Source organism: Camarhynchus parvulus, chromosome 4A (genome assembly GCF_901933205.1).
Source record: "Camarhynchus parvulus chromosome 4A, STF_HiC, whole genome shotgun sequence".
NCBI lineage: Eukaryota > Metazoa > Chordata > Aves > Passeriformes > Thraupidae > Camarhynchus > Camarhynchus parvulus.
Genome location: NC_044600.1, coordinates 4533758 through 4560781, shown reverse-complemented (window position 1 = coordinate 4560781; position 27024 = coordinate 4533758). Strand labels below are relative to the sequence as shown.

General features: G+C 43.0%; 1 protein-coding gene across 5 annotated transcripts in view; it reads right to left on the bottom strand.

Moving 5' to 3' along the window:
* Positions 1 to 14643: 14643 nt before the first annotated feature.
* LOC115914707 overlaps positions 14644 to 27024 on the bottom strand; it is an 85598-nt gene continuing 73217 nt past the window's right edge. For 2 of the 5 annotated variants that reach the window (XM_030967377.1, XM_030967381.1), the window contains exons 7-9: positions 24047 to 24480; positions 22181 to 22493; positions 21635 to 22075 (exon numbers count right to left, since the gene is read on the bottom strand). The gene's annotated coding sequence lies outside the window, so the exon portion shown is untranslated. Of the gene's footprint in view, positions 15787 to 21351; positions 22076 to 22180; positions 22494 to 24046; positions 24481 to 27024 lie in introns of those variants that run through there. The other 3 variants (XR_004061447.1, XR_004061446.1, XM_030967379.1) reach the window with 3 other exon arrangements.

Genomic DNA, 27024 nt, shown 5'->3' with positions numbered 1-27024 from the left:
GAATATTGATCTATGCATACTCCACTGGCAATAAACTTCTTAATATGTACTTGAAAATCCCAATTCATACATCCTCCCCGTGAAGGCTCAAGGGCAGGGGGAGGTCTGATTGCTCTGTGGAAGTGAAATTTCTTCGTGTGTCTGTTGAAGGAGTTAAACAGGGCGTGATACATAATCTGCCCTGAGGAGGGGAAAGCCAAGAGCAATTCTGCAGGTTGGTAAAACCTACAATAAGAACTATTGTGCATGGCTGAAATTTAAAATAGATGGACATTTTTTTTTTAATTCAGCACTTATTCTGCAAATGTTTTAACAACTACTGCAAAAAAAAAAAAACCAAGAAATTACAAAAAACAACAACAAAAAAAGAAATATCAAGTGTTTTGACTTGCAAGTGCATGAAGAGCCCACCACAGCTTTATATTGAAGCACAGGAAGCCTAAAGCAAATCCAAGATCTTTAATACCAGCTCTGCCACTCCAGTTCAGAAGTTGCTGTACAACCAACTCCTCCTGCCATTCCTTGGCCTGGGAATCAGCACTAATAAATGCCAAGAGCAAAACTGACCAACTTCCATCTCTTATCAAAGGGCAATGGATGTGGTGCCTCGGGTGCCACTTTGGTGCGATTTTTCATAAAAAATAGTAAATTATGTAAAATCCTGTGCACGTGCCTTTTACTGCAGGGGGTTTTATACCTGGAAAGGTTGAAGATATCCAAGTCTTGCAAGTAAATTCAGACATTTGTTTCCATGCTGACCAACTCCAATCACACTTTTCACTCTTATCCAGTTAAAGAAAGGGGAAAAAAGCTTATTTTCTTTCCAGCCCCCCCTGCAGCATCCCTCGTAACTTAATAGCAATTGCATATCCACAAAAGCAAAGTATCACTCCATGTATGAGACTAACTAGGAAAAAACCCCTTAATTTACTGAATTCCTCTTCTTCCATGTGGATCTTCCAGGAAATAATATAGAACACACCAAAACTGCACACACATGGAGACTCTTGCTGACTTGCATCCCAAATTTGACAATACTCTCTTAACCACCACTTTATCACTAAGTTGTCGCAAAATGCATTCCCATTAATTTCTCGTAACTACTGTGGAAGCTGGGTCTGGGTGGAGATGAGTGTCCAGTTGCACAACCTCCCCAAGCCAGATTTAACAGGAGAGGTGCAACCTCCAAGCCAGTTTCCAAACTTCTGGCAACTTTGGAACAAGAAATGGAAATAGGGAGATGCCAACAAGAATTCTGACACATCTAGAGTGAATCCTACAGCCTGATCAAACATTTTGATTTAACATTTCCTCCACCACCTCTCCTAAACTCTCCAGCTAAACATTATTGGGAGTTTGCTTCATCTTTCTTAATCACTTCCTAGAACATTTCCCCTTGACAAGAGTTGAATCCAAGCTCCAAGAAGCAGGAGCTTCTGGATTTGGATTGGATCCAAGGATTTGGATGCTTTGGTCCATCCTTTGTGGTCAGCATCCTACAAATCATGGAAATAGCACAGGAAGAGGATCTGGGACATCCCCAGGACTCACTACGCTTTGATATTCATTGACATCCACTTTGAAAAAAGTTAATATTCCCAGTGTTTCCCAATTTTTATGCTTCCACAGTTTTTTCCTGCCTTTGACTCAATTCCCAAGTAGACTTGTTGGTGTTTTGGCTCGTGGGCAGTCGCACCTGACACAGCTTGGCACAGCCACAGCAAAAACCGAAGTTTTTGAAGTGCAACGTCAAAAACGCAACTTTAGGGGGAACAGAATTCATTCCTGGGAGTCACACCCTCCTGCCTTTTCTGAGAAACTACCACAACAGGAGAAAACAAATGCTGGGAAAAGCATGGAGAAAAACAGGATGTCTAATTCCTGCCTTAAAGCACCGTGTTTAGGTTGAGGTCAGCTCCAATGGCAGAACACGATGATGGAACAAGTTGACCTTCTCTGGCACAGACATGATTTCTCAAGCAAATTAACCTTTTTCTCACCTACAGACAGAACAACAAAAACAAAACAAACAACCCATAAATCAACCAGTAAACCTGTTATTTTAGAAAAGACAGAGTAGTGAAGTAAATTCTTCCAAAATGCCCTTACATCATTCATAGAGACAGAAAAACAATTACAAAGCAAATCAGATCCTTTCTTTAATTGATTGCACTCAAGTTCTTTCCTCGAGTAGAAATGTTGCCAAAAAAAAGAAAGTAAAAATCAACGAGTATTTCAATTCCAGGCATCAGTGAAAACATAACTGCCTCTGGATTGCTGGATTGCTTTCCAGCAGTTTATCCACTACAGGAAAGATTAAAACAGTCCCTGTTAATCCCTTCCAAAAATGAAGCTTCAAAATGTTGCCTTGGATTATTACACAAACATAAAAGATCATTAAAAATGCAACATGGAGTTTTGAAGAGGCTGTTTGGGTGTTTGGTTTTTGCTGTTTAGGAGTTTAAAACTTCTCTTTTAGAAATAAAAGGAATAGAAGAGTTAGAGGAAAGCAGCAGGTTCAAAAAACACCCAACCAAAACCCTCTCATCATATCTGTCATCAACCCTGGCCATGCCCTACTGACAGAGCTTCAGCAGGAGCTGGAATGATCCTATTCCAGAGTGGTGACAGCTCTGGAACCCAGGCAGACCTGGGATAAAAGAAGCAAAACCAAATTAAAGTCCTGGGAAGCCTGGTTTTTTCAAATTTAGTGCTAAAAGCAAGTCAATCCATGCTGATGAATAGTGCTGCACTTGTTCAGTTATTAATGATGTATTAATTCAAAGTTTTTGACCAAAAGCTTTAGTTTGGTGACTCTAAGGTTTAGTTTGGGGACTCCAGGTCCAGCTTTCAGCTGTCACTGTCCCAGCACATCAGTCCAAACATCATTGAAAATATCCTCACACACTCCCTGAAAGAAAGGTCATACTTGGACCTATACAGTGCTCCTCTGTTCCTGCTGCAGATATTCCTGGGAAATTCTTTCACTCCTTAATGCAAACTCCACCTGCCCTGTGCTGGAGAGGCACCAAGATGAATTGCCCTGGTTTTGGAGCTCATAACATTGCAGTGCCACCATTGTCACCTTCCAGGAGTGCCAGAGCTCAGCAACGGGGAAGAAAGAAAATGGATTGAAGTCAGGATTCTTCATAATTTCAGATTCTAGGAGTGTAAAATGTTACAGAAACTTGCATCCCTAATTAAGGGTGCTTCTCGGGGAGGGCTGACATTCCCATCCCTCTGGCCGGGGGGATACAGCTCCTGAGAAAAACCAGCTCTTCCCCTCACGGCACTTCATTGCAAGTCAAAATTCTTATCATGATCTGTCCAGTCTCCTCCCATAATTTGCTCAAGAACTTGTTTTCATTTACTGTTCCCTGTTTTTCCCAGGTAGAGCTCCTGGCCCCTCGTCTCACATGAAGCCTTTCCAACTCTCTCAGCCTCTGCCTTGAATTTCTTGCTCTTATCTTCCAAATAACACAAGGCAGGGATCTGGATTGAAAACCTATTGAATCACTTGACACAAATGGTCTAATGCAAAGTGCAGCCAAACCCAGAAACACTTTCATTGTGTCAAGGCCCCAAGTGCAGCTCTCAGGGCGCTTTGGCCAAGCTGGGTGTTGAACTAATGACTGAACAAATTCCCGAGCAAAAGCCACCAGAAAGTGCTAATCCTTCTCCTGGAGAAAGTTTATCATGCTGGGGTTAGGTTACAGCCATGGCAGAGAGACCAGATAAATCCTTTTAAATTATATTCACTAAATGATTATCCATTAAGTGGAAGAGGTATCTTCTGCACTAAAAGCTTTGCTACTCAATAGAACTAATGACAAATTAAAGCTGACCGTGTAAATAAGCAAGATGGGAGCTGATCTGATTTTGCACTTTACTGAAAAAAGTGACAGATTAATCAATTCAAATTCACTACAGAAATATTTATTGTGAGACCCAACAGTTACAATTAGAGCTTTCTCCCCCTCCAAACAAACACTTATTTGTGAAGAATACTTTTCCAGTTTGAACGGAAAGCGCGGGTTCTGACTGCAAGTTTCCACTTGAGATTAAATACCAAATAAATCAAAAAAGAGATTTAAGTTGTTTTCATTTAGCACAAGAAATATTCCTTCTTGTTTTTGTCAGCTGCCTTTCTGGGAAAAAAAAAGGGAGTAAGCAGAAGACAGAAAAAGCAATGAAGGTAAAGACATATTTTCATGTTGCACTTTATAAAAATTTAACTACACCCAGGTATCTCTTTTACTGTGCTTTAAAGAATTTCCGAAAAGCACTTGGCATTTCAATTTTATTTTCCAAAATACATGCATTCAATTTATGATAAACAAATGTATGTGATCATTATAGAGATGGAAAAAAAAAACCCATTACACGATAAAAAGCTTAATAAGCCATGACATTGATGAGGTCAATTAAAGTCAGTATTAAATGTGTTAATTACATATAATATAAGAACTAGATAAAGATATGGAAGAACAAGACAAACACATCCAGAAAGTTTCCACCCTGATAGAATTTTATAAGCATTGGGAATTTATGTGGGTATAAAGAAGTGGTTTTAATGGGAATAACCTTCAGGGGTTTCCTGAAAATAGATTTACAGCTCTAGAAAAGTCCAGGACTCATCCAGAGTGTTTCAAGACTTCTGCTGGTTAATGTGAAGGCTTTTTGCTGAGCAATCCAAGTTGGTTGTTTTTTAAGGAAATTTACGGAAGCACCAGAACTGCAGCATTTGAGACCCATGTCCCAGCTGCTCAAAATCAGGCAGAGGCTGAAATGTTCAGCTGGGATCAAGTCAAGGGGAAAGACAAATCTGAAGAGGGGGAGAGGATGTGAGCAACACCTGGGGATCTGGGGAAAATAAATTCTTTACAGTGCAGGAGGTCCCACCACATATTTTTTCCATCATCTGGAGTATGTCTGGGAAGGAGGTGGCTTTTTGTAAGGAATAATTCCTGAGCAAGGCTCCTGCACCAGCAGTTATGAGTGGATGCGAGTGTGGGGGAGACTCTGGGCTCAGCCCTTAAGGATTTCACCAGGATTAATGTTCAACCAGAAGTTAGAAAACAAGTAGATTAGATTTTAGCAGAGCAAAGTTGGGAGAGCAAGTGCAGGGTGAAATTCAACATGATAAAGCTGGGGAGAGAAAGGACACAGAGGAAATAGAAAGTGTTCAAAGATAAATTAATGTATGCCCGGGGGTTGTGTGTGCCACCTCCCAGTAATTGCACAGGGAATGTTCAAGTTGTTTTTTCTATTTTTTTTTTTTCCTGTAAAGCCAGTGTGAAGGAACATCAAAATGTAAAAGTAATCAACAGTGGAAGAAAAGGCAGACACGAGTTATAAAACATCAAATACAGAGCAGGGTTGGAACAATTGCATAATGAAGTTGAGAGCATAAAAAGTGATAAGAAAAGCAAAGGCAGCGAATGAAAAGAAACCTTACAGGGAGGTAAAATAAAATTAGAACAGTTTTCAGGTCCAGGGAGGAAACAAGAGGCTGGAAAAGCAGCCCAGGTATCTGCCAGAGTCAGGACAAGGTGTTACCCAAAGAAGTGACAGTGCTAAAAACCAAAAGCCTTGCTCTGTGATTTGGAAAGTAGCTGAAATTTAGACCATCTCACAAAAGGCAGCATGGAAGAAATAAATCCCAGGGAGTTTTCTGTCCTTAGGAATCCCCCAGGCAGCTCCTGGGAAAACATCAGAACAAGCTGAGCTGGTCCTGAGGATTGGGGGACAGGAAAACACAACCCTTGGACAAGGTCTCCCAGCCTGGGTGAGCCCAGGATGCCACCACCATCCCTCAGAGCCTGGCCAGAATTCCTGGGCCACATCCTCTCACCAGAGAGTCCTAACGTGGAACAGGCCCCAGAGAAACAGCCCTCAGAAAGGACACGAGAAATATCACTAACTTTGGAAGAGAGGAGCTGGAATTTGGCTGCCTTTGGCTGCCCCAGCTGGAAGGAGCAGAGTTTGCACTTCACTCTGAAGTCACCAAGTTCCTCCTTCATGGAAGACTCTCCAGTTCCTGGACTAACTCATGTGACCTCCCAGGCCAGGAAGACCTTTCCTGTGTCCCAAGGCTGCAATAATGTCACTGCAGATTCCAGCCACATTTTCCTCCCCAGGCCTTCCCAAGGCAGAGCTCTCCATCCTCAGAGCCAGGCAGAGCTTCCCAAGGACACAGGGGAGTTTACACAAGTTCCACCCCCAGACCAGCCAAGAACATTTCTTCTACAGCCCCATATCAAAGGGGCCTGAGCTGCACCCCAATCACATGGGGGTGTCTTGTGTTTTCTGTTGATAACAGAACATCCTTTGGCTCAACACTATTTTCAGCACCAGAGCCTGAAGGACACATTGTCCCTGGATTTAAGATGCTGTTCCCACCTTTCCTTCATGTAATCTATTAAAGTGAGAGTGTGCACTGAAATCCTCACCAGAAGCAGGGACTGGGTCATGAGGAGTAGAACACCAGTGACAGATTCAGAAGCCAGCCAGGGACAAACATTTCACCCAGGCTCCCTCCACAGATCAACCTTTCTGCTCATCTAAAACAAATATTAGCGGCTTTGTGCTCTTCTTGGGTACTAAAGCACCATCAGGAGATGAAATGCAGAAATAGGACAGAAGATATAGGTTTTACAGAATCCCAGGATGGTTTGGGTGGGAAGGGACCTTAAAGTTCACCCAGTGCCAGCCCTGCCATGGCACGGACACCTTCCACTGTCCCAGGGTGCTCCAGCCTTGCCTTGGGCACTGCCAGGGATCCAGGGGCAGCCACAGCTTCTCTGTGTTCACTGGGCTTATTATTTGACTTCTGGGTGGTGTTCAGCCTCTCCTGCTTATAGATACAAATTTATTTTTTTCCTCCAGGTGCACAAGGGCAGTTTGGTCCTTGAGAGCACGCGGGTTTGCATTTTATGTGTCAAATAAACACAGTAGCCCCAGATATGATTCAAACACTCCCCCAATACAGTTTTCTGAATATCCCCATCCCTGCCTCTCTGCAGGCTGTCCAGTGCCAGGCATTGCAGGGAGGGATGCTGAATTAATCCCAATACTTATCCCAAGCACAGTGTCTGCTCCATGATTCTGCCACCAGGAATTAGCAAGACACCAAACTGACCACAATTTGTGTTCCTTGAGTTGTCTCTATCGTACTTTGAGTCTTAAGGTCTTAAAAATTAGAGAAACGCCATTCAGCGTGTTAGTTTTTAAAGTATTTCAATGACTAAAGAGAACCAGGAGGCAGCTGCAGATATTTTGTACCATATTAATATTTCTTTGAAGCTGTAAATAAACAGCAGCTCTTTTACCTCATATGATTTACCAAAGGAGAAAAAAGAAAAACTACCTGGTCCAAGAGTTCTGCATCTCCCTTTCTGCTGCCACTAGAGGGAGAAGCCTATTCCTGGGATCCCGTGGCTCCGAGGCTGATTTTTTGGAATAGAATGGGAATTATTTCCGTTACAGCGAAGGACGTTTGTCCCTCTGTGATAAGCAGGGATATGGCAAAGGGAGAGCCTCTAAAATGAAGTGGGATAAACATTTCCTCCCCCCACGCTCAAATAAACTCCAGTTACAATCCTCCAACCTTGTGAATTTAAACACTGCTGCAATTGTTCTTCTTTGTTGGAACACAAATCCTTGCACTGTGTTTATTCCCGTTGCATCCAGGGCAGAGGAGGCCAAACAGGAAGAAAGGAGAATACTGCATTCCTATCAATACAGGAACAAAGGATGTTTTCTAGTGGCCTGAACTAATTCTGATAGAAAAACCATAAAATTCTCAATCAGCTGTAAGGAACAGTGGAAATTCATTGTGGGCAGGAAAAGTTCCTAAAGCAGCATTTAAATAACTAAAGATCCTACAGTTCTTGATTTGCACTTCTTTGTCTTGTTCTCAATTTAAAGAATCATACTGATGACTATTTCTTGTGTAACTACACTTTAAATATTTGAACCAATAATGATTGCTTTGGATAAGTGTTTATAGCAGCGGCACAGTCATTTCACTGCTGTGGAAGGTGTTGCAAAACAGCCTCAAATGTGGGTGCAGAAAACCTTAGCTCCTTCTCTAAATATGGGGTGTGTCAGACACGCAGAGTAACCCCCAAAATGTGCTTTCAAACACAGGCTGCTGGCGGCCAGCAATGTGCAACCAGACCTGGCTTTGTGACACTGATGAGCATAACAGACTTAGAGGGTAAAATAGTCATTTTTCCAGACAATGAGGCACTTTGCAGGGCTTGGCCACATCTCTTCTGGGATACTCACTGTCCTTGTTCTTGCCAAAAAGGAGCAGCAACACTGGTCCTCAAGTCATCAAGGATGAAACTTTGCCAATCTCAGACTTAAACTGCAGGTGCAAACATCACCATATTCCTAGGATAATCCCAAAGGATTCCTTCCTGTCCTTCAAAGGGTCTGAGAAGTGGCTAAACCCACCTAAATATGAAAACCTCCCCATGGTCCAGCTGTCCCAACCTCCTGCTGCAGTGGCCAAGGTTAGCAGGTTATCCCAGCTACAACCCCTGTGTTTTATCCCAAATATATAAAAGCATCCTGCCTATGGTTTTAACAGGAAGAATAGCAGTCCCCACTGTCCTACAGCCTGGACACAATTATCTTGGATATTATTCCTCACCAACACAGCCTAAATTCTGCCTCTTCCCATCATGCACTAAGCAGGAAAACATGTCGTTCCACATGTAATTCCAATTGTCTGACAATTAATAATAAAATTTTTTAAAAGCAAGATGAGCAATGTGACAGAAGGCTCCCAGGCTCAGTGCAGGGGCTGCCCCTGAGGCTTGGAGAGAAGCACATCCTCTCTCATCAGCCGCAAACCTGGGGAGCCAAAGCATCAACTACAACAAGCTTTTCTTTTCCTGGTGCTTTACTTGATGTTTTTTCAGAGCAGCTGCAGCGCTTTCCTCACTGAATGGGAGGTCACTTCAGCACTGTTTCTGTAAAAGAGGCTGGAATCTCAAACTGGTGTTAAAAGTTCAAACCCATGACCCATCACATCTACAGTATTTTGTTGTCATTGTTGGGAGAGTGACAGGGTTTGGGATTTAAAAATTGCAGCTATATTTGTATGATCCAAGTGATTTTCTTCTCCTGTGATGATTTCATAGCAGAAAGCTTAAGACAACATTCCAGATTTTCCACCCTTTGGTGTGCATGTGTCTATGTACATGCACACATATACAGAAAATAGAAAACATTCCCCAGTAAGTTTTCCTTTCTGAAAGGATTTTCAGCAGCCTTGCAGAGTAACAGCATATGCAATATGTGTGTCACTCAAACATTTCCCTTAACTGCAAAGTTTGTGTCAAAATCTGTTCTGAAACAACTCCACAACGTGCACTTCACATAACCCTGAGCTGCAGGTTGGGCTCCACTTTAAGTATGAAATATTAAGCGAGCTCATAATAGCTAAATCACTCCATTGTCACCCAGCAGTAACCCAGGTTGGCAGAGCTCACGCTCCATGATGTCACCATTTATACCTTGCTGCAGTTGCCAGCAGAGCCCAGTTTGCATAAATTAGCTTTGATCGATGAAAAGTGTTAACATCTTTTATTTTTACCTTGGAGCACACTTGGAATAATCCTTTTTAGTGTTTTAAAAATGCATATGGGTGGCTTAAGTGCCAGGTTAGAATATATTGCAGTGCCAGCCACTGGAGAATGGTCAGTGCACTGGAAGTTGGGGACAGCAAACCCCCCTGGCCATCAGCAGCACCTTGATAACATCCAAAAAGCCACCTTCCAACGTGCAGGTTGGAAAGGCTTTTGAAGCCAGCCCTGAAATAGCAAGGACAGCTGTAGGATGGATTTCACCATCCCTCCACACATTAAACCCCATCCCACTTTGCATCAACTCCCACTGAAATAAATAACTCAAGAACCACGCAACATAAATAACAGCAGAATGGTTTGGGGGGAAATCATCTCTCCATCTTCTAAAAATAGCTTCCTTTTGGCTATGCTGCTCCTTTATGTCTTTCCTTGAGAAAGCAGGGATGAACAGAATACTGATTGGGATGCACTGGCAGAGGCAGCCTCAGGAGCTGCATTAGAGGCACATTTCTCCCCCAGCCTGCTGGTTTTCAGAAGGAGAGGATATTTTCCATCTCCTTTTCCCCAAGGTTGGCTCTGTGGCTGCCCATTCCCTGCTCCTCCTCATCTCAAGGCTGTCTCTGCCCAAGAGGTGCCATGGGGTGGCTGAGATTCTGAAATCCCAAACCAAATCCAGAACAGCTCCAAAACTCCCTCTGGGCTTGCATGGAACTCTCAGAAGGACCTACAGACACACGTGGAAGTGCAGGTTTATCCACCCAGCCTTCCACAGCCCTTCCCTGGTCAGCTCTTACCATCAGTTCTTACATTCACAAATGTAGGGGTCAAACCCTGACCAGGGTTAAGCTGAGGACTCCTATCCTTGCTCTCTTCCATTCCCAAATTCTGATGGATCAACTGAAACCAAGTTCCATCTTGGTCACACTGAGCTCACGCAAGTTATGGAACCACAGAATGGTTTGGATTGGAAGGAATCTTAAATACCAACTAATCCACCCCTGCCATGGGCAGGGACACCTCCCACTGTCCCAGGCTGCTCCAAGCCCTGTCCAACCTGGCCTTGGACACCTCCAGGGATGGGGCAGCCACAGCTGCTCTGGACACCTGTGCCAGGGCTCACACCCCTAAAACAAGCTCTACCCCACTGCTCAAAGAGTTTTGTCCCAAAGCTGAAGAGATTGTAAAGAAATTTTTCATTTTTCTATTTTTTCACTATGTACCCAATTCCAAAGGCATTTGGAAGGAGAAATCCTCTCCCTCCTTGGGCTGAAGCCACAGAGACCTGGGATGCTGCTGGGATTTCACCCAGAGGCTGTGAGCAGATAGAAGGTTTGCTTTCCATCCAACACCTCCAACTCTTCTGGGGCACCCAAGAGCTTGGGCACCCAAAATTCCTTATTTTCCCACATTGCCATGTGTTTGAAAACCCCTGAAACACATTGAAACAAAGGCAGAATACCTGTGCTGGTGGTGTCTGAGTTTTACAGGCTGAGGGGAGCAGTGGGAGTTGAACACACACAGCCAGATAAATGGAGAAGGGGTCAAATCCAAGGCTGTCCCCATCCAAGGTTTATTTCAGGACCCCTTCTCCAGCACTACGAGGGGAGCCCCAGCCCTCTCAGAACCAAGCTGTTCCTGCTATTGCTGGCTTGGGACAAAAAGCACACTGCTGCTAACCTCTTACATAAAGTGAGCAGGCAAACAGCTGAATTGCTGACCCCACGTGGCCTTTTCCCCAGGATTTGTGGGTTTGCACAAAGAAGCCAACATTTTACATGCAGCCCTTGATGGAGTTTGGAATTGTGCAGAAACCCTGTTTAGAGTGCACACTCTTAACCCAATTGTTTGTGTACAATGTTCCTCCTCTCTGATGCCAAACACTGGAGGTCTCTGGGTTATTTTTTCTATTTTTATTTTATTTTTTTAAACTGCTTGGTCATACACAACTTTGAGTGCCTGGATATACTTTCACTACCATTAGTATTACAATATAATACAAGTCTGCCGTCAGGCATGATTTTTTTTCCTAGAATCTGTCCTTTCTTTCAGCTGAGCACTCAGAGCTCGCTAGATATGAGTTCCAAAATTATTAAACACTTCTTGGCTCCGAGTTTTCTGTGCAGGCAGAGATATATATCAGGTTTATTTTGTGAGTGGGAGATACTTAGCAAGAGCAGTTGACTCAGTCTGCGTTTTGAGTAAACAATTCTCTTCATCTTTACATGCAAATTGATTGATTTAAGATTTTTTGGAGGCTTTTGTCAATTGCTAACAGATATAAAACATTCAGAAGGAAGTGCCACTTCCCTTTGAGTGGGGAAAAAACATCAGGCACGAGGTGCCAGCAGCTCCTTTCATTAAGGCAGGGGCTGCACTGGCTTTGCCTGCCCAGCAAATCCCAGTGCCTCCAGCACTGCCCCCATCAGATCCATGAAAACCACTCGAGAGCTGCAGCAGGGGAGCTCAAGGACCACACACTCCCCCTTCCCTGTGCCCTGGATGCTTAAATCATCCCCAAGCAATCAAGTCTCACACCTCGGAGGATGAGAAAGTGCAAGTGATCCCAACTGGTGGATTACACAAGGGGGGGATGCAAGCACAGAGCACCACAATGCCTGGATTCAACAACAACAAAACAGCATTGAGGCATCCCAGCACAAAAATCCCCATTGTACATTTGATTTCCAGCCATCCCAGCTCTGAGCTGCTAAAACGACAGGATAAACCATTCCCTCCTCCCCAGCTATCCCAAACTCAACCTTGGCGTTTTTGTTTTAATTCAAAGACACATTAATTGTTGTGAAGGTACAAAGTATTACCTGGAATAACACTTCAAATGCAAATTAAGGGCTGTGTAAAATTATTGTAGTGCAAGAGTACCATGGTTTATTAACAGCAGATTTGCAAGGTTAATTTTCAATTATGTATTTCTTATTAGTTTTCTAGCTGTCTTGCTATTATTAAATTTAAAGAGGAAGATACTTTCAATGTGTCCAGCTTCTGTGGCGTTATTACTGATAATTATTCCTATTTTCCAATTTGTGTTACTCTCATGTCTTGCAAAATTTGTAATTAATGAGCAAATAATTATAGCAGCACTTACTAGAGCTGCTTTAGTTAAAGCTGTGTCAGCTTTTGTATTAGGATCCCCATTTTTCAAGGGTTTATAACTCAAGCATAAAAATTCACTCTGGGCAGAGCCTTGTCATAAGAGCTGTCTGCTGAGCATGATTTTTTGTTTTTAAATATTTCTAAGCAGTACTATTTTGTTCTTTTTTCTTAAAGTTATGGACATTTTAATAGAGCTGAGAACTTCTGAGGGCATTAAGTGTACAGCACTCTGTTTTCCTGTGCTCCAACATCTTGGAAGTAAAGACATTTTATTTTAAGGTGAAGGCATTCACTTTTGCAAATAGGAAACCAGATGCCACAGCATCTCCAAAGCCCAGAACTGGGTTTTTAATGCCTGGTGGTCATTAGCTTTAGAAAAAAGACACAGAAGAGAGAATACAGAAGGGAGCTTGACATTCAGGGATGTTTGTGCTGATCCCACCCAGTTAAAGCATTCAGGCACTGCCTCAATTAAGGCACACGAGTGGTCCTTAGGAGTCAACAGGGCTGGCCAGGCTCTCTGGGATGCCCAAAGCATTCACTGCCCAATTCAGCAGAACAAAGCTCTGCTTTTGAGGGGGTTTTGGGCTGTCCCCATTCACTGCCACCGCTGTCCACGTGCCTGGGAGGGGATCCACAGGGATCTCTCCTTCAGGATGCTGAGGGCTCAAACAGCTCAGCACCTCCTCAACGAGGTGCTCAGAATCCCACAGGGGCCTGGTTGGTGCCAGTTTGCAATTCAGCACAAAACCAGTGCTTCTTTTTTTGTGTGGAAGAGGAAACCCCAAGGGAAAAGCAGCAGGTCCCAGCACACCCAGGTCTGCTGCACACGCTTGGCCGCAAAATGAAATTGGAAAGTGGAAGCTCTAGAGCAAATATTCTGCAAGATTTAGGCTCTACAGGAGAGCCTGTCACAGCTGCCTCCTCCAAGAATTCCCTGTGGTCACTCATCCAGACACACTGGACACAATCCTCGGTCACTCCTGCTCTTCTGTACCCTTCCTCCTGCAAAGGGCCTTGGAGCAGCCACCCAGCTCCTGGAGAGCCACTTAGAATTCTGGAATCATTAGGGTTGGAAAAGAGCTGCAAAATCATCAGGTGACTCTTGGAGTGTTTGACCTTAACACTGACCCTGTTTGACCTTAATATTGAGCTTAATTAAAGCAAGACCAGCATAACTCAGCAAACAAGTCAGCAGTGCTGTGAAAATCAGCTTTAGTGCATTTTACACAAGCTTTGAAGAGCAGGGAGGATTTAGACATTTCCAGGACCAAACAAATAGCAAAAAAATTCCCAGTTTTACTGGGAGACACAGCCAGAGATGAGGTAAAACCAGAGAATGATGAGACCTACCTGTATCGGCCACATCAAGTCACAGAATGCAAGGTTTGTCCTCCTGAAAATCCAGGTAACTTTTTCCTTGAGTGCCTTCATCAGGAAAGGAGGCTGAGCTTTCTCTGACCTTTTATTTACCCATCTATGACTCCCATCCTTTAGGTTTTTCACACCCTCATTTGGGATAATTATCTCCTCATGTTTGAGTTGATCGCTGATGAGGGGGACCCAGTTTTTATTCTGTTGGTTAATCCCAATCTGCAGCATTTGGAGCCTTTTTCTGACTAAGGATCCCAATGACTGAGGGATCCCAATACCCCTCCTCCCTGGTGCATCCTCATGGCCAAACCATATTTTATAAGCCTGTGCTTCATTGGCAAATCCCCCCAATCACTTGCAAACCCCCCCACGTTACAAGAATTCTGGTATCTTTATTTTGCATATATGCAGAGCCTGGTCCAAATATGGCTGGTAAATATATTGTATAAATAATATAATAAATATAATAAACCCCTGCCATCTAAACCAAGTGTTCCTCCTCGTTTTAGGGGCCTGTTTGTCTTGCAGGTAAATATTTTCCCTTACCAACCCATGTCATAAATTTCTCCTAGTTCAGATTACTCTGCAAAACCAAAGGAATCTCTATGTGCTGATATTCCTTGGTTTCTGATAGCCTCACAATTTGGCAGTAACCATGGTGCTGCTTGATTTATCATGGCTGCATGGCACAATGTGTATCTCATTATTCTCTCCTGGTAGATTTGTATGGCTTTTATTTAGCTGTAAAAACAATTTACATTTTTTGAGCATCTGAATTAAAGATAGAATAGAACTATGACATCGAGACCTGGAGATTTTATGCAAATTTATTTATAAATATAAATCACATTTAGAATGCAAAATTACACAAATGTCTTCTACAGATCACCCATCTCTTAAAGAAATTATTTATTTACTTTTTTAAGGATAATGCCTAAATATGTTATCCATATATTTGCAATGGGAATGGAAACTTGGTAAAAAATCCCAAGTGAAATTTGGGATCAGTTATGTGACAAGGAATCTTTCCAGTTTCAAGTCCACCTGACAGTGCTCCTGTACCCACACCACCCCCCAGCACTGCGCCAGAACTTGTGTTACTTAAATATTATTCCAGAATAACATTCCTGGGAAACCCAGCTGCTTGCATCTAATCCCAATACTCCCAAGAACCATAAATCCAGGTGTTTTCCCTGTCTTTTGGGATTTCAGAATGGAATAGACTGAACTCTTGAAAGTGGGATACAAGAGATGAAGATTTTCTGACTATAGAGCCCCTCTGAACAAATAATGTGACAGTGGTTCCCTGTATTTCAAAACAATCATGGATTTTAGATACAACTAGGGCTCCATTAAATTTCTTTTCCAAATTTTGATACCTTTTCTCTGCTGTAATCTCAGGTTTTCCCTTTTTCCCTCTTTTGGGGTCTGGTTGTTTTCTCATTTTCTCCTCTAACACAAAATCTCTGCCCTGGGGAAAAAAAATCAGTGATTGTTGTCTTGACTTTTCAACAAAATAATCCATGAGTTCTCAGCTTTGATAAACAGTTTTAACATAACATTCCTTCTACTTGATGGAAGTGACATCCAAACCATCTCAGAAATCTCCATGCTGCCCATCCTTCTGCCACAAGGAATTCTCCACTGAGCAGTCCTATTTCCATTGCACTTTATCCCCTCAAAAGGGGAGAATTGTTTCCTAAGGAAAAAGAAAATGCATAAAACATTAAGTGCCAATGCCCTGCTCTTCCCTTAGCTCTGCTTCTACACTGAGGTTAAATACAGCTCTGGAATCAAAACTAACACAGAAAAGGACTTTTCCCTAAGTCAGAGCAGCTCCATGGGGTATTTGCTACCCTGAGCCTCTGTAATTCACACAACACAATCACAAAATCACTAAGTTTGGAAAATACCTCCAAGATTGTCCATTCTAATCTTTGAGCCAACTCCACCACATCCACTAAACCAATCACCCACATTTCTGAGCCTCTTCTCACTATTTTACCTATAAAAACATCCAGCTGCTTCTTCCTGTCATTTGAGTTTGTGTAATTGCACCTTTTGAAAAACTGGAAAGGGAAGAAACTCCAGGATTACAATTGAAAAACTCATAAAATGATCCTCTGAAATTTACCACGTTAGAAACTTCTTGTTGATATTTTTAACAATGCCACAAAAATCCTTAAAAGACACATAATTTTGGTTCAGCATCATGAAAAACTTTTAACACTTAATCAAGCGGATATTCTGGTGGATGAACACTGAGGATACATTTCCAATTTTATACATTTAGGGTGACAGAAGGAAAACACCTTTTCTAGCCAATTATTGCTCCATCAGCATACTCAGAATTTGCCAATGTGTTGTGGACAGAATAAAGTCCTATTCCTCAAAATTTTCGTTATTAGTGAAATCTGAATATTTGGATGACAGGAAAATCTACTGTGAAGAGCAGGAGAGTGATGGCTGTGGATGCTCAGCTTTGCATCCTGGCTGGTACTGGACCAAACACATCCAGCAGGGCTTCAGAACATTGGAGCAGAGAAGAAGAGATTAAAAAGGAAAAAAGGAAGGTGTAAGGATGAGGAAAGTTGTAACTAAGAGCTGAGTTAACTGGAGACTGGTTTAACAGATGTAGAATAGTTTTACACCTCAGGAGGGAATTGTGCTGGTACAACCTCCAGTCCCACCTCAGACAATTGGATTTGAGCATGAGTTTAAGGACAAAGCTGAGCTGGGATAGTTTGTGAGATCGCTATGAAAGCACAACCTTCCATTCTCCCAAACCATATGGGTTTGACTTCCCATATGGAGTGACAAAATAAAAATGTAGTCTAAAAATAGCTCTCAAAAGTGCACTGGCTGAAGGCTGCTTCCCATGCCACAGTTTGATTAGCCTTGTGTTTTATTTCTTCAGCAGCAATTTCCATTTATCTCTAATTTGGAGCATGAAAAAAAGCTGCTTTTATAGTTGTAAGCAGAGGAGAAAAAGGCATCCTGGAAACAAATATAAAGAGAGCTCTCCTGGCTTTACAGGAGCTGCAGGAGCAAGGAAAATTACTTCAGGGCAGCACAAACCAAAGCGATGCAGGGAGAGCCGGAGAGCTCCTGTGGGAGGGACGGCACTGAACGCCAGCATTCCCACCCGGGCTCTGCTGGAAGGTGTCTTTGCAAAAATCAGAGATTTATTTATTTGGTTTTTTGTTTATTTTTTTCAGGGGAAAAGATTCCAGCCCCTCCTCAGATGCTGTGGTAGGTGTTGGGCTGCTCACTGCAGGAGAGAACTCGAGGGGCTGGAGCGAGTCCAGGGATGGGAACGGAGCTGGGAAGGGTCTGGAGCTCCAGGAGAGGCTGAGGGAGCTGGGAAGGGGCTCAGCCTGGAGAAAAGGAGGCTCAGGGGGCACCTTGTGGCTCTGCACAGCTCCTGACAGGAGGGGACAGTCCCAGGTCAGGCTGTGCTCCCAGGGAACAGGGGAACAGCCTCAGGCTGGGCCAGAGGAGGCTCAGGTTGGATTTTAGAGAATCTTTCTTCATGGAAAGGGTGTAAAGCATTGGAATGGGCTACCCAAGGCAGTGATGGATTCACCAGCCCTGCAAGTGCTCAGAAAACCTGTGGATGTGGCACCTGGGGACTTGGTGTAGTGGTGAACATGGGGGTGCTGCTGCGTTGACAACTGGACTCAATGACCTTAAAGTTTTTTCCCAACCTGAATGATTCCATGATTCTAAATTTTAAATTCCTTCCTGCTTCAGCTGGAGAAGGGAATAGACCATCATCAAGCGCCTGGAGATCTGCTGGTGGCATCCGAGACCTGAAACCCCTGGCCCTGAAGGAGGAGGAGGGAAGATCTGTCTTTGTGGGAGCCCCCTGACATCAAGAGCTGAGTCACTGCTTGAAGACAAGAAGGAAATATCCCAGCTGGGCTTCTCAGGGATTACTTCCCCCATGCTGGAGAACTCAAGAAGACCATAAACCCACTAATAGATGTTGTTTTAGATGAGCAGAAAGGTTGATCTGTGGAGGGAGCCTGGATGAAACATTTGGCGTCTGAATCTGTCATTGGTATTTCTCATTATTTGTGTCTTTTGCCAAAATAAGTAAAGAAATAAATAGCAGATAACTAAAAGAATCCACATACAGCTTTCCAGGATGGTGGAGAAAATAATGTCTTGCTTTTCCAGCATTTCAGTTTTCCCACATCCCTGGGCTGGCCTGGATTTTAGCAGGTTTATGGATTTCCTGAAGGCTCTGGCACTGCACATTCTGTGCACACTCTGGGACAGTTTCTGTCCTGTTTCTGCATTAATATTTGTTACTGTGGATGCAAAAGTGAAATAAAACTGAGAAAAATTGTATTTCAAGAAAAAGATGCCCCTCTCCTCAGCACAGAAGGGAGACAGCAATGTCGAGGTGGGGTTGGGGAGGGAGGAGCAAATCTCAGCTCTGGTTCAGCTCAGAAGGAATGAAAGGTCCGACCCCTTCACTCTTCAGGAATCTGGAGTGAGAAAAATCCAAACTGAAGTCCAGGAGCCTGCGCTGGACACACATCACACCACAGCCCAACATCTGCCACAGTGCACAATAACGTTCTTCTAGTTGATATATTTTTTCTCTCTCTCCAGTTTCTTAAAGCTCTAGGAATGATTTTCCCAATCTGAGCAAAAGCTCTGCACTGCCCCTTAAAAGAGATTTTTATAATATCTAAGAAATATTCAAATCTAAAGAGGAGAAAGAAATCAAGAGTGGGAAAAGGCTGTAAAAGCATTGGCAGAGAAAGGATTAGAAACCAGCTTTTCTCTACAGAATTTGAGAGAGAAAAAAAAATCCAGCACTTCGGAAACAATTACTTACAAAGTTCAAAGAGTTTGATACCCTTAGCTTGGGTAAGATAATGGGCAACAAATAGCACCCACAGTCACGAGGAGTTTAACCCAACTACTCCTGTCAGCAAAACTAATTTTACAAAGCGCATTTCGGTCAGGAAGAATACTTTCCTCGCTCGCGATTCCTTTTTACATTGCTAATAAGTCTCTTAGCAGTCGATTAGAAGTGCCTCTTCAGCCAGGAGCAGGATCGCCCTGAGCGCAGCCAGCGGTCCCTGCTCCGGAAAAATCCTGATTGGAGCCGGGGGGAATTTCGCCTGAGGAGCTCCCCTGCAGGTGTTTGGTGCCTGGCTGTGTCATTACAGGGACTGCTGATGGTTATTGCACACTGACAGCCCTCAGGAACAAGATCTGGGCTGCTCTGACCCTGTTCCCTCACTGACACCCAGAAATCAAAGGGTGTTTTTAGGGCTGCGTGTCCAGAGAGGGGAAGAGGACTCACCTGCCTGACAACTGGATAAAGCTTACAAACCTTAAACATTTGTCCCAAATGATGCAAAATCTATCTGGAACATCCCAAATCCTGTCACCTGCTGAGCCAGGTAAACGCTTTAAGGCAATGTAAGTTCAGAGGAACCTAATTTCAGTAAAAGAATGATGGATGAGGGACAGGGATGATCCAGGACAGCCCTCTCCGGGTGGGTGCCTCTTTCCCCAGCGCCACAGATGGGGAACATTTCCCGAGGAGATGCTGAAAAGCCCCTGGCTGTGCTCTCTGGAAGTGAACAGCAGCAGGAAGATGAGCAGTGGATATGGGAGACAGAGAATTTAAACTCTTTGACTCATCCCCAGAACGATCTGGAAAAAAAAAAAAAATCAGTCTCTTTGTGGATAAATAAAATTTTATCAACTCTGCTGAAGGCAGTGAGAAGCCCCAGGCAGCCCTTGGCACCTCACCTGCACCTGGAAAATTAATGCAGTGTGTTAATTCATCCAGAGAAATGCTCACTTATGCAAAGAAAATATTTAGATGATGGAGAAGAGGATCAGCTTCCAGCTTTGGGTATTCTGGGCAGCTCTGTGATCCGTGTGTAGGCACCTCACTGAAGATCAGGGACTGGAGGTGTCCATGTCCATCCCAAACATTAGAAGAAATCATCTGACATCTAAATCCAGCACACAGAAAATAGGCTAAATTCATTAAGTCAAGTGATTCCACTTTAATTCTCACCTTTTGGTTTTTGTTCCAAAGGCTTTGTGGCAATTCATGCCAAAGAGCCAAGTAAATATTTTCTTGTGCTGCGTGGAAGATGATGTCAGGCAGTGATGGGAGTGAAATACTGACTTTGTAAAACTGTTTGTACTCTGATAGGATTGACTCATTTTGTCAGATTATAGAAAATGCATTCCATGATTATATACACCCCTAGAGACCCTATGGAGGTAAGATTCTGCATCTCACAATGGTATTTAATCAGGAAAAAATGGACTAAGTAAATAAAAAATCTGCAGGATGTGACTTCATCATGCACTGTTGACACCTGCTTCTATGATTTAAAGGATGTTACTAAGAATATCAGGGTTGCTAATGTAAATGATGAAGAAATCAGAGGTCAATCATATAATAATAAATATTAGCATAGGTTTCCCAAGGCCAGAAGTGCCTGCAATGGTAATTGGAATTATGATTTTACTCTTGAATTATGTGATACTGAAAACACTTTGTTCTCTGCTGCTTTCCTGGAACTGCTCCATTAAAGCCAAGGAGACAAACTCTCCAATTTTGTTTAATCCAAGAATTAATGTCCCCTTTTCATGAGGATTCTTTTTGCTTCTTCAGCCTGTGCACAAAATTGTGTTAGAGGGGTGTCCCTTGTGTTCCTGCTGCTGATCTGAGCACCCTAATTCTGGATATTCAGGATAAGGTAGAAAAAGAGGAAAACTCCTCCAAACAGCACTGCAGGCACAAAGGAAGCATCAAATCCTTCCTCAACCACAAGCCACTTCCTTATGGAACACCAGGATAAAATGCTCTCAAAGTGCATTAATGCAACGGCCAATATATTAAATTGGATGAAAGACTGGTCCCAACAATATGGTTTAAATTGACAGAATAACTGAAGCTCATGGCACTATTTACAGCATCTCTGAATTACTCTGGACACACAGAAAGCACCAAAAAATGTGGCTGCAGCTTTAGAAGAATTCATTTTGGAGTTATCCAGCCGCACCTTGTGCAGCAAAAAATCAGCCCAGCAGCTGGGCTGGTGCTGGGAGGAAATTCCAGAGGGTGAGGGGCTGGCAGTGGCTCTAAAGCACTGAGTGTCATCCTTCCCCACCTCCAGACACCCCTGCCTGCACTGCTGTCCCAGAGCAGTCTGAAAGTCAGAGAATGAAAATATTTTCAGCAATAAGAGTCGCTGGGTGCTGCCTGTCTTACCTGGGGATTCCTGCCAGCACCGCAGACGGCTTTGGAAATGCTGCTAAATCATGTTTTTTGCAGGGCAAAAACCCCCACAAACTAATCTTCTAATGCTGCCTGAATATTGTTGGGCTGTATTCCTTTCATGCCTGTGACTCCTTGCTGACAGGCAGCTCACAGAAGTCATGCTGGAGCTGGTGGCTGATGCTGGAACACTCCGTGTGGAGAAACCGGGATACGCCACGAGTGTTTCAACGCGGTTACACAAAAGTCTACAATTAGGTCATAAATTATATAATCCTGCAAGGAAACAACAAATTTAATGACTATGCCAAACCAGAGATAAAAGCTGAGGAAGGAAATAGCATCTTGCTCATTAAATATTAAGGATCAGATCCTTCAAACACTTGCCAGTGATGAACTCTGTGGGAGCTTGGCATCTGTATTTGTGTGTGTTCTATAGAATGTGCTTATACATCATATACAAGTGCTGGGTGTGATTTATGGAGCACACACACATAGTAAGTATATTTATAATGCATAAATACATTCCATCAAGAGCAGAGAAGGTGATTAGTGAGAGTTTCCTAAGCGGTTTAATCAGATATTTTGATGGCTTATTTCCAGTGTTGCTCCAAAAGCATTTTTCATTGCAGGGCACTGGGAGAGAGCAGGTAGAGACATCTCCTTTCCCCACTTACAGCAGCAGCAGCTTTCACATCTTCAGTGGGATTGAAGAACCCTGTAAAGGAAGAAAGATTACCAAGATGTAACAATGGATTTGAAAATTCCCTGCAACCTTTGAATCCCTCCCCTAATGCTGCCGTGCCCCAGCCTTTCTTCTCACCTTACACGAGGCAAATCTGGTTTGATCTGTCTGAAACAACACAGGGGTGAGGTCTTGTGAATATTCCCTTAAAAGTTGGAAGCAATTCCCTCGGGCCCGATGGCTGTGCTGATGTCCTGGGTATGTTAATGAGAGGGAATGGGGATCTCTGATGGAAAAAGGCAGATAGCACTCCCCGTCCTTGCTGTCGTCAAAGCCTCTCTGATAACCATGTCCTTTTCTTCAAAGATTTGAGTCATTTGTGGATTGACTACATAATCCTTGTGCTGGAGCCTGGGAAAACTGCTGTTGATGCCCTTGGCAAATTCTTAGCCTAAAAAAGCATGAAAAAGAGGACCAAGTAATTTCAATTCCATAAAATACATTAAATGCAGCACACAGGTATGTAAATGGGAAACTCCATAACTGTAATTTGCCCATTTAGAGCCTGATCTAAAGGCTATAAAAGTTAATTTGAAATCTTTTCATTGATTTTAATGGCCTTTAGATCAGGCCCATATTATGCACTGCATATCATGTTTGTTTCAGTGCAATAGTGTATTTATGTAAAATGTGAGTTATGTGGATTATAACACATGCAGATCCCCTGCTTATTGTGCAAAGACAAAGCTTGTGAAATTTACAGGCTTTAGCAATCCACATAAAATCCAAAAAAACCAAAATAAAGTCCCAAATAATGATTAGTCTTTTTAAAAGTGAGATTTAAAAAACAATGATGAGGCCTTATTTCATTATATACTAATACAACCTAAATGTATTTTAAGGATCATGAAATCCAAATGGAAATTTGCACAATTCCTCATTTCTGACTACAGTGGTTCAACAACAAAAAAAATTACATGTAAATGATTCAAAACCTCTAAAAGAAACAGCACTTTTTTTTTTCTAATTTGGGGAGAAGAAAAAAAAAGGGTTTCAACCCAAGCTCAGCAAGGGATAACAGCATTACAGGCGCTGCATGGAGAATTTAGCCACTCATAATTCCAAATCCTTCTCAAATGCTTTATTGCTATAAGGTGGCTCATAGCAGCCTCCACACAACAGGACTCCCATAGCATTAACCATGAGAGATAGGCTTCCAGAAAGAAACTATAGCAAAGTAATTGTAAATCTCTAATGATGCATAAAACCGAGCTGAATTGGTCCTGAATTCTCAGCATAAAAGAAATGAACCATCAGAAGAACCAATTCTGGTGGCAGTATAACACACCCCAGTGTGGAAACTGTTTATGGTGTTTGCTGCAGTGGAAATATTCCCACTAATATGCAAGGATAGGAATTCATTAAAAAGGCCTGAATGCTGCAGCTCCTTGGGATGCCACATGTGACTGAAACTGAAAACAAATCGTTAACCAAAAAGAAAATCTCTGCACCAAAGCAGGTCATTGGCTCAGGCAGTGCCAGTTGCTGTACAATAAATCCAGTGGGATCTGCAGGGTCTTTTTAAACTGAAATTAGATCAATAAATGCAGTGGGATCTGCAGGGTTTCAAACCCACCTTGTAAGACCTCCAGGGTGGTTTTATGCATCTTGGGGGGCTTTGTAGCACCAGGCTGGGCTTTGTTGGAACTGTGCCCACCAAGATGTCCCCTGGACTGCTTGGACAGACCAGACCGAAGCCTCATCCCCCTCCAAAAAATCCTGTGCCCAACAGGACACCTGACCTGGGAGCTCCAGTGATGGCCTTCAAGGGACAAGGCCACAGGCAGCTCAGAGAACTCTGTTAACACCCAAACTCTCTATTTTCCTCAGAAAGTTTAGCCGATTCCCACCAGATTAGCACCCAATAAAATATTTAAAACCATAATTAACGATACCATTTAATTAATTAACAATGCAATCCACAAACTCTATGAGCTGATGTACCTGGCGCATTCCAGAAACCTGGACCCTCTCCTGTTAATCCATCACTGTCCAGAGGCACCTTGCTCCAGGAGCAGATCAGATGGATTATCTGGGAGACCAGGAATGCCAGAGGAAGAGGCTGCACTCATTTCCCCACACAGCCTCACCCAGGAGCTCCAGTGTGGCCATAAATCCCATTTTTTGGGGTGAGGAACCGTCGTGCTTTCGCGTCCAGTAGATCTCTGGCTTTTTTTTTGGCACTGCCAAGAGGTGTGGGATCGTGGGATGAAGCTTTTCTGGCACCAGGGCATCTGTCCACTGAGAAGGAGATTGACAGGGCTGGAATGGTTGGGTTTGTTTGTTTTCTCATTTCACAACTCGGAAGAGCCAGACATCTGAGAGCTCGGATGCCTCATTGCACGGTGTCAAAACCGGCGCAGGCACAGATTTGAAATCTGCATACGTGGACAAAAAGAGGGAGTATTTGAAATTAATTACAATTTCTAGGCACTATCCAGAGAACAATATTTACCCATAATAAGCATGCACCAAGGAATGGCACATTTACTGCACGGTTTTTAGTGAAGCTGCAGTTTTCCACACTGGCGTGTAGGACTCCAAGGCTTAACCAGGACTTTTCACTTTATAAAAGCATTTTTAAGACTTCTCTTATAAAAAAGAATTAAATATCACTGATTTAAAGTCAGGCTAAAACAAAATGAAATGAGAGTGACCCACTGGGACTTCCTATGCTTGCAGTTGCATTTATCTGCATCACACACAACACATCAGTTATAAAACATCCCATAACTCTGTATAGGTGTCACAGCCTTACCTATAATCCTTCTAGAAACTCTGGGAAGAAGATAAACAATTTTAAAAGTGAAAAAATAAAATAAAATGACAATCATAAAAACATTGGTTTTACTCTGTTTCAACTGTAGACAAAGAAATAGGTGAAGAAATGAAATTTTCCTAATACCCTCCTTGTGCATAAATATAACAATAAAGGAATGGGAAAAATGAGAAAAGAGGGATGACCCACAGCAGGTGTAAATGAAAAATGAATTAATTCACACTGCTACAAACTTCCTTCTCATTGGTGAGCTGCTGGCACCATAGCCATCCATTTATTTACCTCTGATTTAGGGGTCTTACCCTGTGAGCAATTTATTGGTGCACATTTTGGAAATAAAAATCCAAACTAGCCAACCCATTTCCCTGAGGATCCCTCAGCAGGGAGTGCTGTCCAAGATGCCCCAGCTGACACCTCTCTATTCCAAGGTACCTCCATTTTCCCCAATCAAATCAGAGCAACTCTAATTAAAGGTAAACAAGAAGCTAAAGTGAGATGAATGGTTTATAGGTGCTTCATGCTTCCCTACATTGATTAATAGATAAAGAATTCATCCCTCCACCAAATTAGTTGACAAACCCTGCTGTAATTACTCCCTGTACACGATGATCTGTAGGCACAGCAACTCCAGCAGGGACTGAGCTGCCTCCAAAGACATTTTGTGCTGGTTGGCTGCACCCACCAGGTATTTACATCCCACAAATCTTGTCTTTGTACTCCAAGTTTCTCAATATGGTTTTAATCTGAGATTAAAGCAGGGGGGGTCACTCTTTCGTGGAATGCCATCACTTGTGAATCAGGTTTGCAGCACAGGAAGCTGTCCTGGACTCAGCTGTTTCTTGGCTTTGAGAGTTTAATTTTTCCTTTTGTTGTTTTGCACATTACTCTGCTCTGTGAGCAGCAAACACAATTTTCTTTCACCTATGGATGAAATTTTGTGAAAGCAGCACATTTGCCACCTCAAAATCAACCCCAAAATTGATCCATAGCACACTTGACCACTCCTAAAGCAGAGCACTACAAGAGAAAAGCACTTCAGGGCTTGCATCAGATATTGTCTGGCCACCATGGACCAGGCTGGAGGCATCCAGAGATGGGCTCCAGCTTCTGGAGAATGCATTGATTGAGTCATTTTTAAGGAGTTTGCTATTAGAATAATTAATGGTTGTTAGGGTAGGAACCAGCAGCTGGGAAGGGTGGATACAGGGCTTAGTCTTGTTCATTGATTACTTTGCACTTCAAGTTTTGCAAGTGGGATCCAGCCCTTGAGATGGAGATTCCCGTGCTGGAAAAAGGGGAATCAATAAATCTATTGGGAAAAACATAATTTCATTTTCCTTCTTAACCAGAAATTGAGATACACACGTTTCTCCCTCCCTGCTTTTCCCTGACTTAAATATATCCTGTGTTATGTAAGTAATTGTTTTGAACCCACTCTAGGACACAGCCAGAGACATGACTCCAATAACACATTATCAGTAAAACAAAGCAAAACAGTTTCATGTCCCTGCTGGGTTTGTATATCCACTCTTAAATGAGCAGATTGTCTCATTATTCACCCTGATCTGGTCATTGTATGCTTAGTCACAGCTGTCACAACAGGTGCCCGAGCCTCCCCCTCCATGGCACTGCCTTTGCTCTCTGGAGTTTGTTGTCACATTCCTCTGGTGGCTTTGCTGTTCCTTCTCTGGCTCTTTCCAGGCTCACCTACATCATTCCTTCTGAGATCATCCAGGGTTGGCCAACCTGGGATATAACAAACCTTCATCATTCCTTCTGAAATCATCCAGGTTTGGCTAACCCGGGATATAAAAACCATCATTCCTCTGAGACCATCCAGGTTTGGTTAACCTGGGATATAACCAACCTTCATCATTCCTTCTGAGATCATCCAGGGTTGGCTAACTCGGGATATAACAAACCTTCATCATTCCTTCTGAGATCATCCAGGTTTGGCTAACCTGGGATATAACAAACCTTCATCGCAGCCATCAGCTCTTCACAAGCTGATGTTCCTCACCCCATCACACAAAACCAATTTATCCATCAGCTTTGGCCATGGTTGTCTTGCCTGGGCTTTTCCCATCTCTCTCAGTATCTCCAGTGCCCACTTCTCCTCATGGAATTAGATATTCCAGGACAG